Source organism: Leptopilina boulardi, unplaced genomic scaffold (genome assembly GCF_019393585.1).
Source record: "Leptopilina boulardi isolate dan_hultmark-lab unplaced genomic scaffold, ZJU_Lbou_2.1 LbouV2_183, whole genome shotgun sequence".
Taxonomy (NCBI): domain Eukaryota; kingdom Metazoa; phylum Arthropoda; class Insecta; order Hymenoptera; family Figitidae; genus Leptopilina; species Leptopilina boulardi.
In genome coordinates this window covers 251,963-263,690 of record NW_026137733.1, presented here as the reverse complement: position 1 = coordinate 263,690, position 11,728 = coordinate 251,963, and positions in this window count along the sequence as shown.

Below are 11,728 nucleotides of genomic sequence, written 5' to 3'. Positions count from 1 at the left end.
GAAACTGTTATTTATTGCAGTTCATGTCAATAAAAGTTATAAAATTAAAAAAAACATCATTTTCCAGATATTTTTAACAACAATTTTACAGTAACAACAATATATTGTTTAAACAAATTGCAAATTATTGAAAAATACGATTAATAGTATTTGTTCAATTTGTGAATAAAAAATCTTGCAAAAAAGACTATAAAAAATATTAATAAACATTTTTTAACGATTTTTCCCTGATTTTGCATTTTTTGAGGGTTTTTAGGGGCTGTTTAAAAAATATTTGTTATTAAAAATTCATAAATAAATTATTGGATCTTATTCTTTGAACATAAATGAAGAAAAACAAAGTGGTCCGATAAAAAAAATATTCATTTTTCATTATTTCATAGCAAATCTACGAAAAAACGTTTTTTCCCCATGCAAAATGCATGTAAAAATTCAAGTGCGATGAGGCACCATTAAATATTAATTTAAAAAAAAAAAATACGTGTCTCTTATTTTTCCATGCTTAACAAAATGAGGGGTTACGAACTTTAAAATTCGAAAATTTGTTTTTTAAGGACCACCCTTATATATATATATATATATATATATATATATATATATATATGGGACGTTCCACGTCAACAAGGACAGGCTTCTGCCCAAAAATGGTTTTGACGGATTTCAATGTTCTAGGGCTTAAAAAATTCGTAAATTTCTATACTTTCGAATGCCGAGTGGCGTTTTTCAAAATTTTAAATGGCGGCTCCATTATGGCGCATAAATGGCAGTAAGTTTGAAAATTTAAAAATAAATTTGTGAATTAAACGTCTTAAAGAATTCCATTCAATCTAAAACACCTCATACAACAGTTTTTGGGGTCGCTGAATGCAAATATAATGTTAGTTTTCCAAAATTCAAAATGGCGGTAAAAATTTTTAAAATTGATCAAAATGGCTTAAAACTTATTTCTCAGGGGTTTTTTTGGGTCGCTTATTATGAATTTAAAGTTATTTTTAATAAATAAGCAAAAATAAAATAAATTTTAAAATGGTGGATCCAAAATGGCGGACAAATTTTTTTAAAAACGCTCGAAATTAATTGAAACTCTATTCTAGAGGGTTTTCTTGGCCGCTAATTACGAATTTAAAGTTATTTTTAATAAATAAGCAAAAATAAAATAAATTCCAAAATGGCGAATCCAAAATGGCGGACAAATTTTTAAAAACGCTCGAAATTAATTGAAATTCTATTCTAAGGGGTTTTCATGGCCGCTGATTACGAATTTAATGTTATTTTTAATAAATAAGCAAACATAAAATAAATTCCAAAATGGCGGACAAAGATTTTAAAAACGACTAAAAATGATTGAATCTCTATTCTAGGTGGTTTTTCTTGCCGAACGTAAAAATGAAAACAAAGAGGGCCGTACATAGTATTTTATGCATGTACATCTTTCTTTGGAACTTGAAATTTTTAAAAATTTATAATTGTCGAATAGTATTATTAATAATAGAATATAATGAAATTAATTAATAATAAATTATTGATAAACAAAAAAAATACAAATTTATTTTTCCGGTTATGTATATGAAGTACATCGGGCACAAAGATCCTTTTAGGTATACGTTACTGACAGACACTGCAGAACCTCACTATGCTCTCTACTTTTCCTAGTTTGCAACCGAAGGAAACAGTCTTATCGAACCGGAGCTTGTCGATCTGGCTTCAATTGTAATTTAATGATTTCACATATTAATAATAAAATAATGGTAATTAAATTTTTTTAATAATATTGCCAGTCACAAAGCAAACCTATTGATCCAGTTTTATTCCACAATTAGTCGCTTCTTATATGACCATATATGGACATGTTCTAGAAATCATGTGACTCGGGCGGACCAATCAGCGCGTTGCTGGGTCCTACCACGCCGCGTATCCCCACCACTGTAAAAACTATCCTAGCTCGTTCACATTATTTTGGCTTTAATTTAAACTACAATCAGTCTTTTTCAGGACTACCAGTTTGCATAATTCCAAAATCTTCAATTTAAACTACAATCAGTCCTTTTCGGGAATACCAGTTTGCATAATTCTAAATCAGTGGCCAGATACTTCCCATTGAATAGAGTTTTAATTAATCTCAAGCGTTTTTTAAATTTTTGTCCGCCATTTTGGAATTTATTTTATGTTTGCTTATTTATTAAAAATAACTTTAAATTCGTAATCAGCGGCCAGGAAAACTACCTAGGAAAGAGTTTCAATCATTTTCGAGCGTTTTTAAAAAAATTTGTCCGCCATTTTGGATCTGCCATTTTGGAATTTATTTTATTTTTGCTTATTTAATAAAAATAACATTAAATTCGTAATCAGCGGCCATGAAAACCCCTTAGAATAGAATTTCAATTAATTTCGAGCGTTTTTAAAAATTTGTCCGCCATTTTGGATTCGCCATTTTGGAATTTATTTTATTTTTGCTTATTTATTAAAAATAACTTTAAATTCGTAATTAGCGGCCAAGAAAACCCTCTAGAATAGAGTTTCAATTAATTTCGAGCGTTTTTAAAAAAATTTGTCCGCCATTTTGGATCCACCATTTTAAAATTTATTTTATTTTTGCTTATTTATTAAAAATAACTTTAAATTCATAATAAGCGACCCAAAAAAACCCCTGAGAAATAAGTTTTAAGCCATTTTGATCAATTTTAAAAATTTTTACCGCCATTTTGAATTTTGGAAAACTAACATTATATTTGCATTCAGCGACCCCAAAAACTGTTGTATGAGGTGTTTTAGATTGAATGGAATTCTTTAAGACGTTTAATTCACAAATTTATTTTTAAATTTTCAAACTTACTGCCATTTATGCGCCATAATGGAGCCGCCATTTAAAATTTTGAAAAACGCCACTCGGCATTCGAAAGTATAGAAATTTACGAATTTTTTAAGCCCTAGAACATTGAAATCCGTCAAAACCATTTTTGGGCAGAAGCCTGTCCTTGTTGACGTGGAACGTCCCATATATATATATATATGTGTGTGTGTGTGTGTGAGTGTATTACATTTAAGTTTTCAATTTAGTTCTTATTGTTTAACGCTATGAGCGCTGTTCTGTAGTAAATATGTAGTTATTATTTCACTCGCAGTCGAGATGACTTGCTAAGTGTATATATGGTCTGATTGTTAGAACACCAGCCAGCAGAGATTTGCCGCCTAACGGCGTGTAGGTTTCTTGCGTACTTTCAAAATAAAGGTTCTTTCAACTGAACTTTTCTACTTTTCTTTCACCCTACTACCGTAGGCCGACTAATCAATTTCTATTTTCAGGCCCCAACCCTCTTTCACACTCTCACTAACGTAAATGGTACGGGGAGTCTCTCTCTACGGGCGTTTACGTTACGTGCAGGGTCTCTGGCCCACCTATCCGATACGGGGAGTCACTCTTTACGAGTCGGATTACGGTACGGGCCCAGAGAACACATAAACCCGCCTAACGATACGGGGAGTCACTCTTAGCGAGTCGTTAGGCTACGGGTAGATCCTGCACTCTCACTAACGTAAATCGTACTTGGAGTCACTCTCTACGGGCGTTTACGTTACGTGCAGAGCCTCTGTCGTACCTATACCGATACCGGGAGTCACTCTCAGCGAGTCGGTTAAGGTACGGACACGAAGAGCACGCAAACCCGCCTAACGATACGGGGAGTCACTCTTAGCGAGTCGTTAGGCTACGGGTAACCCTCCAGCAATATTCGCCAGACAATCCGTAAATACGGAAAACTACGCTTCTTATCGTCGTCATCACGTGACGTGACCACCAGGTGCCGCCTCACTAATGTAAACGTACGGGGAGTCACTCTTATCGAGCGTTTACGTTACGTGAAGAGCCGCAAAGCGTTTACGGCCCACCTACACCGATACCGGGAGTCACTCTCAGCGAGTCGGTTATGGTACGGATGCCGGAACCACCAGGTGACGTCATCTCACTCGCTCTTGTTTCACTCCATGCGACAGAGAGAGAGCACTTCATGTGACGTCAATCTCTCTCTTACTCGAATACAACACAAACTCTTTCGCGCCTGCACAAACGTAATTTTGGTAATTTGTCTTACGTTTTTACCCTCCTTTGAGCCTTTTACCCTTGTGACTGGTATCAACTCGATCCGACACGAGGGTTTCAAATAGTAATTTTAATGGTACCTTATTAAGGGGGGACCCTCAATTAGACGTTTATAAAATGCATCATTTTTGGGATTTTTTTTCTCTTGTAAAATAACTTCACACATTTTGTAATTTATAGAGTACTTTATTGTATGTCTTGACAGTGTAAAATAATTATTGAAGACTGAAAAAAACATTTTTACTATTTAAATTTACACCGTGGCTATGGCACCTGATTTTGTTTGTGTACATTCTAGCGCTCTGAATTATTTTGTGAAACAAAAAAAACAATTTTTTTTAACTTCAGAATAATACCTTCGATGTGACATTTCGATTTTTTTAAAAAATGTCGAAATTGATTTTTCTTACCGAGTTTTACGTTAAAAGTGATTTTTCATGCATGAAAAATTGACTTTGAAATTCCAAAAAAATATGAAAAATTTTTTTTCTCAAAAAACACTTAATGTCACATTGAAGACAATTTAATTAGCTTTAAAATGAGCTTTGGTAAAGCCCGTTTGGTTCAATACAGCGTTCTCAATCGTGTACACAAAATCGAAAGATGGTGTTTCGAGAAATACGCGTTTAAAGTTTTGAATACATAAAAATTGGATGTAAATAACCTGGCGCGTCCTGCTAAAAATTTTGTAAATCCCTCAATAATACAGATATCGATTTGAAATTTTGAAGGTATATTCTTGAATAGTTGTAGAATCGATTAAAATTATTTCCAAAAAATCGATTTTTTTGACCCGATAAATGAGGTTCCCCCCTTAAATAATCGAAATTTAAGTTTAAAATATAACTCAATCCGGTTCGATGGTTTCAAAAAGTAATTGTTACGTATAAATTTCGTAACTTCTTATTAATAAATTATTAACATTATTAATAATTCATTAATACAATACTTGAAAAAGAGGACACATTATGCAACACAAACAAATAACACTTTATAAACATTATAAGAAATGCCTTTAGAATCTCTTAGAGATGTCCAAATAACTATATATTAAATATTAACTTTCAATTAATAACCTAAATTTTAAAGAAGACCTATTTAAAATTCATGATAAAATTGAGAAACTAAGTGAACTAATTTAATTCAAGAAACAAAGGATGTCGCAATAAACATTGCTGCATCCAAGGTATGTCCATTCAAACTGAACTGGAACACTACCTCAATATTGCAAGGTTGCAATAAAAAAACATTGACAAGAATAAATTTGTTAAATAAAATATTCTTTTCCCCACCAAAAGTCAACTTAATAAAATCAGTTGACACACGAAGATCGAGGTCTTCCAAGTGTGGTCTCCGAGTGAGACAGGTGAAACAACCCCTTAGACCAGGGTTGTTTAGTCTTGGGTCGGGAGTTGTGAGTAGAGGAGATTGAGCTCAGTGTGGAGCTTGGAGTTTTTGAGAGTTTTGAGCTGGAGTTTGAGTCTCTGAGTTGAGAGACTTTTAGAAACAAACCTTTGGTTCGAGGTTGTTTCTGTTTTGAGTTTATTACTGAGTTTTAATTCGAGTTGTGATTTTTGAAGTGAGATTATTTAAAGAGTATTAGAGTTTTGAGTATTTTAAAGAGATAAAGATTTATTTATTTTAAAGAGTATTTTAAAGAGATATTGAATAATTGTGGTTTTGAAAAAGAGAATTTAATTTTGAATTTGATTTAAAGGATACACGAATGAGTTATTGAGAATCACTTAGTTTTGAAATTGAGAGTGAAAATTAAATAGTAAATGAGAAAATAAAGTTTATAGCATATACTGAGTTTTGAGATTGTTTTAATAATTGTTTAAAGAAAAAGAGAATATAATATAACTAAAATAAATTGAAGAATTAATTTAATACTTAAATTGAGATACGTCGATTGTTTTGAAGGATATCAATCTGAGGAAATTCCAGAGGTAAATATACGTAAGAGTTCAGAGACTCTTAGCATAACACACACACAACATTATTACACATACATTCATTCACACGTAAATTGTATTAAAATACAGAATACTGTAATATTGTACTATTTGAGTTGTTACACAATATATATTTATATACAATTAATTAAATATTTGTTTGATCTTTTATTTCAAATATTCCTAACCAATTGTTCTGATTAATATGGGATCTCAACCAACTCACTGAATAATAGTGAGGTAAGGAAGGGATCCACTACCTAATACAATATAATTTGTCCGAAGGGCAACGTATGTTAAAGTACCAAGATCTTTTAGAGTTTTAGAAAATATCAATCTTTAATCGATATTGAATAACTTTCTAATTTTCAAAATTCATCTTTAACAGTAATTTTAATGGTTATAAAGAATTTCAATAGGTACTAAGTTGAATGAAGTTAATTAATATTTACAAATAAACACAATCTTCTCAAACAGTTTTAAAAACTAAAAAGTTTGGTCATTAATATATGAAAAATAAATAGAAGCACTTACCGTGAGTCATTCGAGGAAATAAATTTTGTCGATTTGTAGTGTTCCAAATATTAAGCATTAAAATATTTTGTCAAATAAAAGATGTAAAAAAACTAAAATTTAAGTCATCAATCCATGCATTTCATAATATGCAAAAGAAACATCTTTTACTCAATTGAAACTTCAATCTAAAATTAAAGTTATGTTTTTTTCCGATACGAAGTTTTCAAAAATTTTAGCAAGTACTAATTCGATAGTTTCAAATAGTAATTTTAATGGAACCTAATTAAATAAGCGAAATTTAAGTTTAAAATATCACTCGTTCCGCTTCGAGGGTTTCAAAAAGTAATTTTAATGGTACCTAATTATGTAAACGAAATTTAAGTTTAAACTATGACTCGATCCTATTGGAGGGATATAAAAAGTAATTTTAAAAGTACATAATTAAATAAACGAAATTTAAGTTTAAAATTTCACTCGATCCGACACGAGTGTTTCAAATAGTAATTTTAATGGTACCTAATAAAATCATCTAAATTTAAGTTTAAAATATCACTCGATCCGATTCGAGGGTTTCAAAAAGTGATTTTAATGGTACCTATTTAAATAAACGAAATTTAAGTATAAAATATCACTCGATCCGACACGAGGGTTTCAAATAGTAATTTTAATGGTATTTAATAAAGTCATTTAAATTTAAGTGTAAAATATCACTCGATCCGTTTCGAGGGTTTCAAAAAGTGATTTCAGTGGTACCTAATTAAGTAAACGAAATTTAAGTTTAAACTATCACTCTATCCGACACGAGGGTTTCAAAAAGTAATTTTAATGGTACTTAATTAAGTAAACGAAATTTAAGTTTTAAATGTCACTCGATCCGACACGAGGGTTTCAAGTAGTAATTTTAATGGTTCATAATTAAATAATCGAAATTTAAGTTTAAAATATCTCTCGATCTGATTCGAGGGTTTCAAAAAGTGATTTTACTGGTATCTAATTATGTAAACGAAATTTAAGTTGAAACTATCACTCGATCCTATTGGAGGGATTCAAAAAGTAATTTTAAAGGTACATAATTAAATAAACGAAATTTAAGTTTAAAATGTCACTCGATCCGACACGAGGGTTTCTTAATAGTAATTTTAATAGTACATAATTAAATAATCGAAATTTAAGTTTAAATTATCACTCGATCCGATTCGAGGGTTTCTTAATAGTAATTTTAGTAGTACATAATTAAATAAGCGAAATTTAAGTTTAAAATATCACTCATTCCGCTTCGAGGGTTTCAGAAACTAATTTTAAATATACCTAATTTAATAATTGGAATTTATGTTTAAAATATCACTCGATCCGATTGGAGGGTTTCAAAAAGTAATTTTAATGGTACCTAATTAAGTAAACGAAATTTAAATTTAACTGTTTTAGACTACACTAAAAAAAAATTCCAGTCAGAATTACAAGAATTCTGGTTATTCCAACTAGAATTCTGGTTAGGGTATATTTAACATTTTGATTCTGGTTTGGTTAACCAGAATTCTAGTTAATGCAACTAGAATTGTGGTTAACTTAACGAGAAAGTAATGTTAAATATAGCCTAACCAGAATTTCTTTTGCAGTGTATCAATGAAAATTAATAACTATTTGTTAACAATTAAAATATTTACTGACAGCATGCTTCAGGTACGCAAAAAATAACACTTCCCTGGACGAGAAACAAGAAGCAACTTTGGAGTCAAAAACAACTTTTTGACGAGTATTATTTTCATATGTGAAGGTACATGCGCACGAGTGGCTGCCTGCCTACGCAGGCAGGCAGCCGATCGTTCACACATCGTTTTTTCGGCTGCCTGCAGCCGGAAAATTGGCGGAAGATTTAAATGTGAGTAATATTGTATTTTTATTTTTTAATGTCAATTATTGATAAAAATGAGTAAAAATAAGAGCAAAAGTATCGCAAAATTAATATTTTAAAATCAAATGATTAATGGTTAATTAATATAGTGAAAAAATTAATTGTGTTTTAGTATATGTATAATAAGGTATTCTAACCTACAAAAGTGTTCGTCAGATGCAAGTTGCCTTTTGCAGTGTTCGCCACGTGCTCAACAAGATTTTTTTCAAACAAATTGAAACAAATGTGTTTCTAGTGACTTGTGCTTATTGTTTTGTAGTAAGTATTTATTGATTTTATTCTAACCTACAAAAGTGTTGCTGAAAATGGTTTTGACAAAATAGTTATTGTAAGTAATAAAAATTTTAGTAAAAGCACTTTATAAAAAATAAAATTTCATGTCAATTCCCATTGTACATTTTTGTAATGTGGATCCAAAGATATTTTTGTTATTGTAAAGAATGAAGTGACCTGTCAATTTTTTTCATTAAGTAAATAAGAAAACCTATAATGTATCACAATTATTTTGCCACTTTCCCCTAGCTATATATTTTTCGAAATTGGCGAAATAATTTATTCCATTGTTACGTATGAATTTCGTAACTTCTTATTAATAAATTATTAACATTATTAATAATTCATTAATACAATACTTAAAAAAAGGGACACAATATGCAACTCAAACAAATAACACTTTATAAAAGTTATAAGAAATGCCTTTAGAATCTCTTAGCGATGTCCAAATAATTATATATTAAATATTAACTTTCAATTAATAACCTGAATTGTAAAGAAGACCTATTTAAAATTCATGATAAAATTGAGAAACTAAGTGAACTAAATTAATTCAAGAAACAAAGGATGGCGCATAAAGATTGCTGCATCCAAAGTATGTCAGTACAAAATGAACTGGAATACTACCCCAATATTGCAAGGTTGCAATAAAAACATTGACATCAATAAATTTGTTAAATAAAATATACTTTTCCCCACCAAAAGTCAACTTAATAAAATCAGTTGACACACGAAGATCGAGGTCTTCCAAGTGTGGTCTCCGAGTGAGACAGGTGGAACAACCCCTTAGACCAGGGTTGTTTAAGTCAGTAAAGAGTGAGCTCAGAGTGGAGCTTGGAGTTTTTGAGAGTTTTGAGTTGGAGTTTGAGTCTCTGAGTTGAGAGACTTTTGAAACAAACCTCTAGTTCGAGATTGTTTCTGTTTTGAGTTTATTATTGAGTTTTATCTGAGTTTTGATTTTTGAGTTGAGATTATTTAAAGTATTTATTTTTGAGTTGAGATTTTTGACAAGTAGAGTATTTAATATTGAATTGTGATTTGATTTAAGAATATTGAGTTTTACAAAGAATTGATAATTGAAGTAGTTCAATAAAGAGAATCTGATTTTTTGAGTTTGATTTAAAGAGTATATAAATGAGTTTCTTTTGAGATCACTTAGTTTTGAGATTAAGATTGAAAATAAATAGTAATTGAGTTTATGTTTTCTATTGAGTTTTGTTTACCATTAATTGATTGAGATAAAGAGAATATTAAATAATTGTAATAAATTGGAGAATCGAAATAACGTTTGAATTGAGACACGCGGAATTCCAAAGGTAAATATACGTAAGAGTTCAGAGACTCTTGACACAATACACACACAACATTATTACACATACATACATTCACACGTAAATTGTATTAGAATACAGAATACTATAATATTGTATTATTTGAGCTATTACACAATATATATTTATATACAATTAATTAAATATTTGTTTGATCTTTTATTTAAATTATTCCTAACCAATTGTTCTGATTAATATGGATTCTCAACCAACTCACTGAATAATAGTGAGGTAAGGAAGGGATCCACTACCTTTTACAATATAATTTGTCCGAAGGGCAACGTGTGTTAAAGTACCAAAGTCTTTTAGAGTTTTAGAAAATATCAATCTTTGATTGATATTGAATAGTTTTCTAATATTCAAAATTCATCTTTAACATCCATTTATTTCTTAAGGAAACTTTAAATAAATTTGTAAATATTTTGTTATTCACTTTTATGAAAGCTGATAATATTTTAACATTTTGTGATTTTTTTCAGCTAAGGCATAGATCACAATTTTATATAACTTTCATAAATAATAAATTTATATGCAGTTCTTAAAAAAAAGGTAAAGGAGAGATGGCAGACTTTCAGTATGAGGGAGTAAGTTCAACTACAATCATATGAAGAAGTTAATACGAATTGTTTGTTCATAACAATATCTCTGTAAATTTCAGATTTTGTCTACAGTATATTGCGGATTGTGTACGGCCGCTTTTCAAATTGACAACATTGGACAGCATGAATGCTTTTTAGGAGCCCAAGACCTAGAACTCGAACTCCGGGGCAATGTTGTACATTTTGAAGGAAATTTGAACGTAAGATTTTGAAAATACCTATTTATTAATTCCTGCTTTAACATTTACTACATTGTTAATAATAAACATGATAAGATTCATAATAATAAGTAAATTCTTATTCTACATATAAATTTTTTTTTAATAATTTAATACCGTTTAATAATTTGAGTTTCTAATGTCATAAAATAATGAACCAAATCAACCAAGAAGTAGCGAATTGGGGCCTACTGTAATCGACTTGGATTCAAGTGGAGTTGCTACAACATCGGACAATAACCTCATCCAGCTGGCTGATTTAGTAAGAGAGAAACCTTCTTTATGGGATGCTAGGTTACCCTTAAGAGACAGAAGTCAACCAATAATGGCAGATGATTGGAAAAAAATTGCCAAGTACTTTAAAGGTAATTTTGTCAAAAGTAATAGAAAAAGATTAAATTTCTACAAATCCTGTAAAAATATAGTCCCGGCTGTTTATAAATTTAGAGAATATTAATACTTTATTAGGATTATCACAAAAATTTGATTTTGTTTTTCCAGACAGAATTTTATTTTTTCCCTGATCTTGATTTTCAGTTTAGTTAAAAAAAATAATAATTTTGATGTAAAAAGGCGAATTAAAATGTTTAGAGTACTCACCTGCTTTAAAAAAATTTATGGTTTTCAAGGTTCAAGATAAATTTTTTAAAGAATTAATATTTCCATTAAAATTGATTAGATACACAGAAATAAATGCTTGCATGTTATATTGTATTTATTGGTGAATATATTCAATTGTGACACTGTAAAATTCAATTATTTTCAAAATTTTCAATTAAAATTCTTTAAAAACTCGATTACTTTCAACAATTTTAATAAAACTCTTTA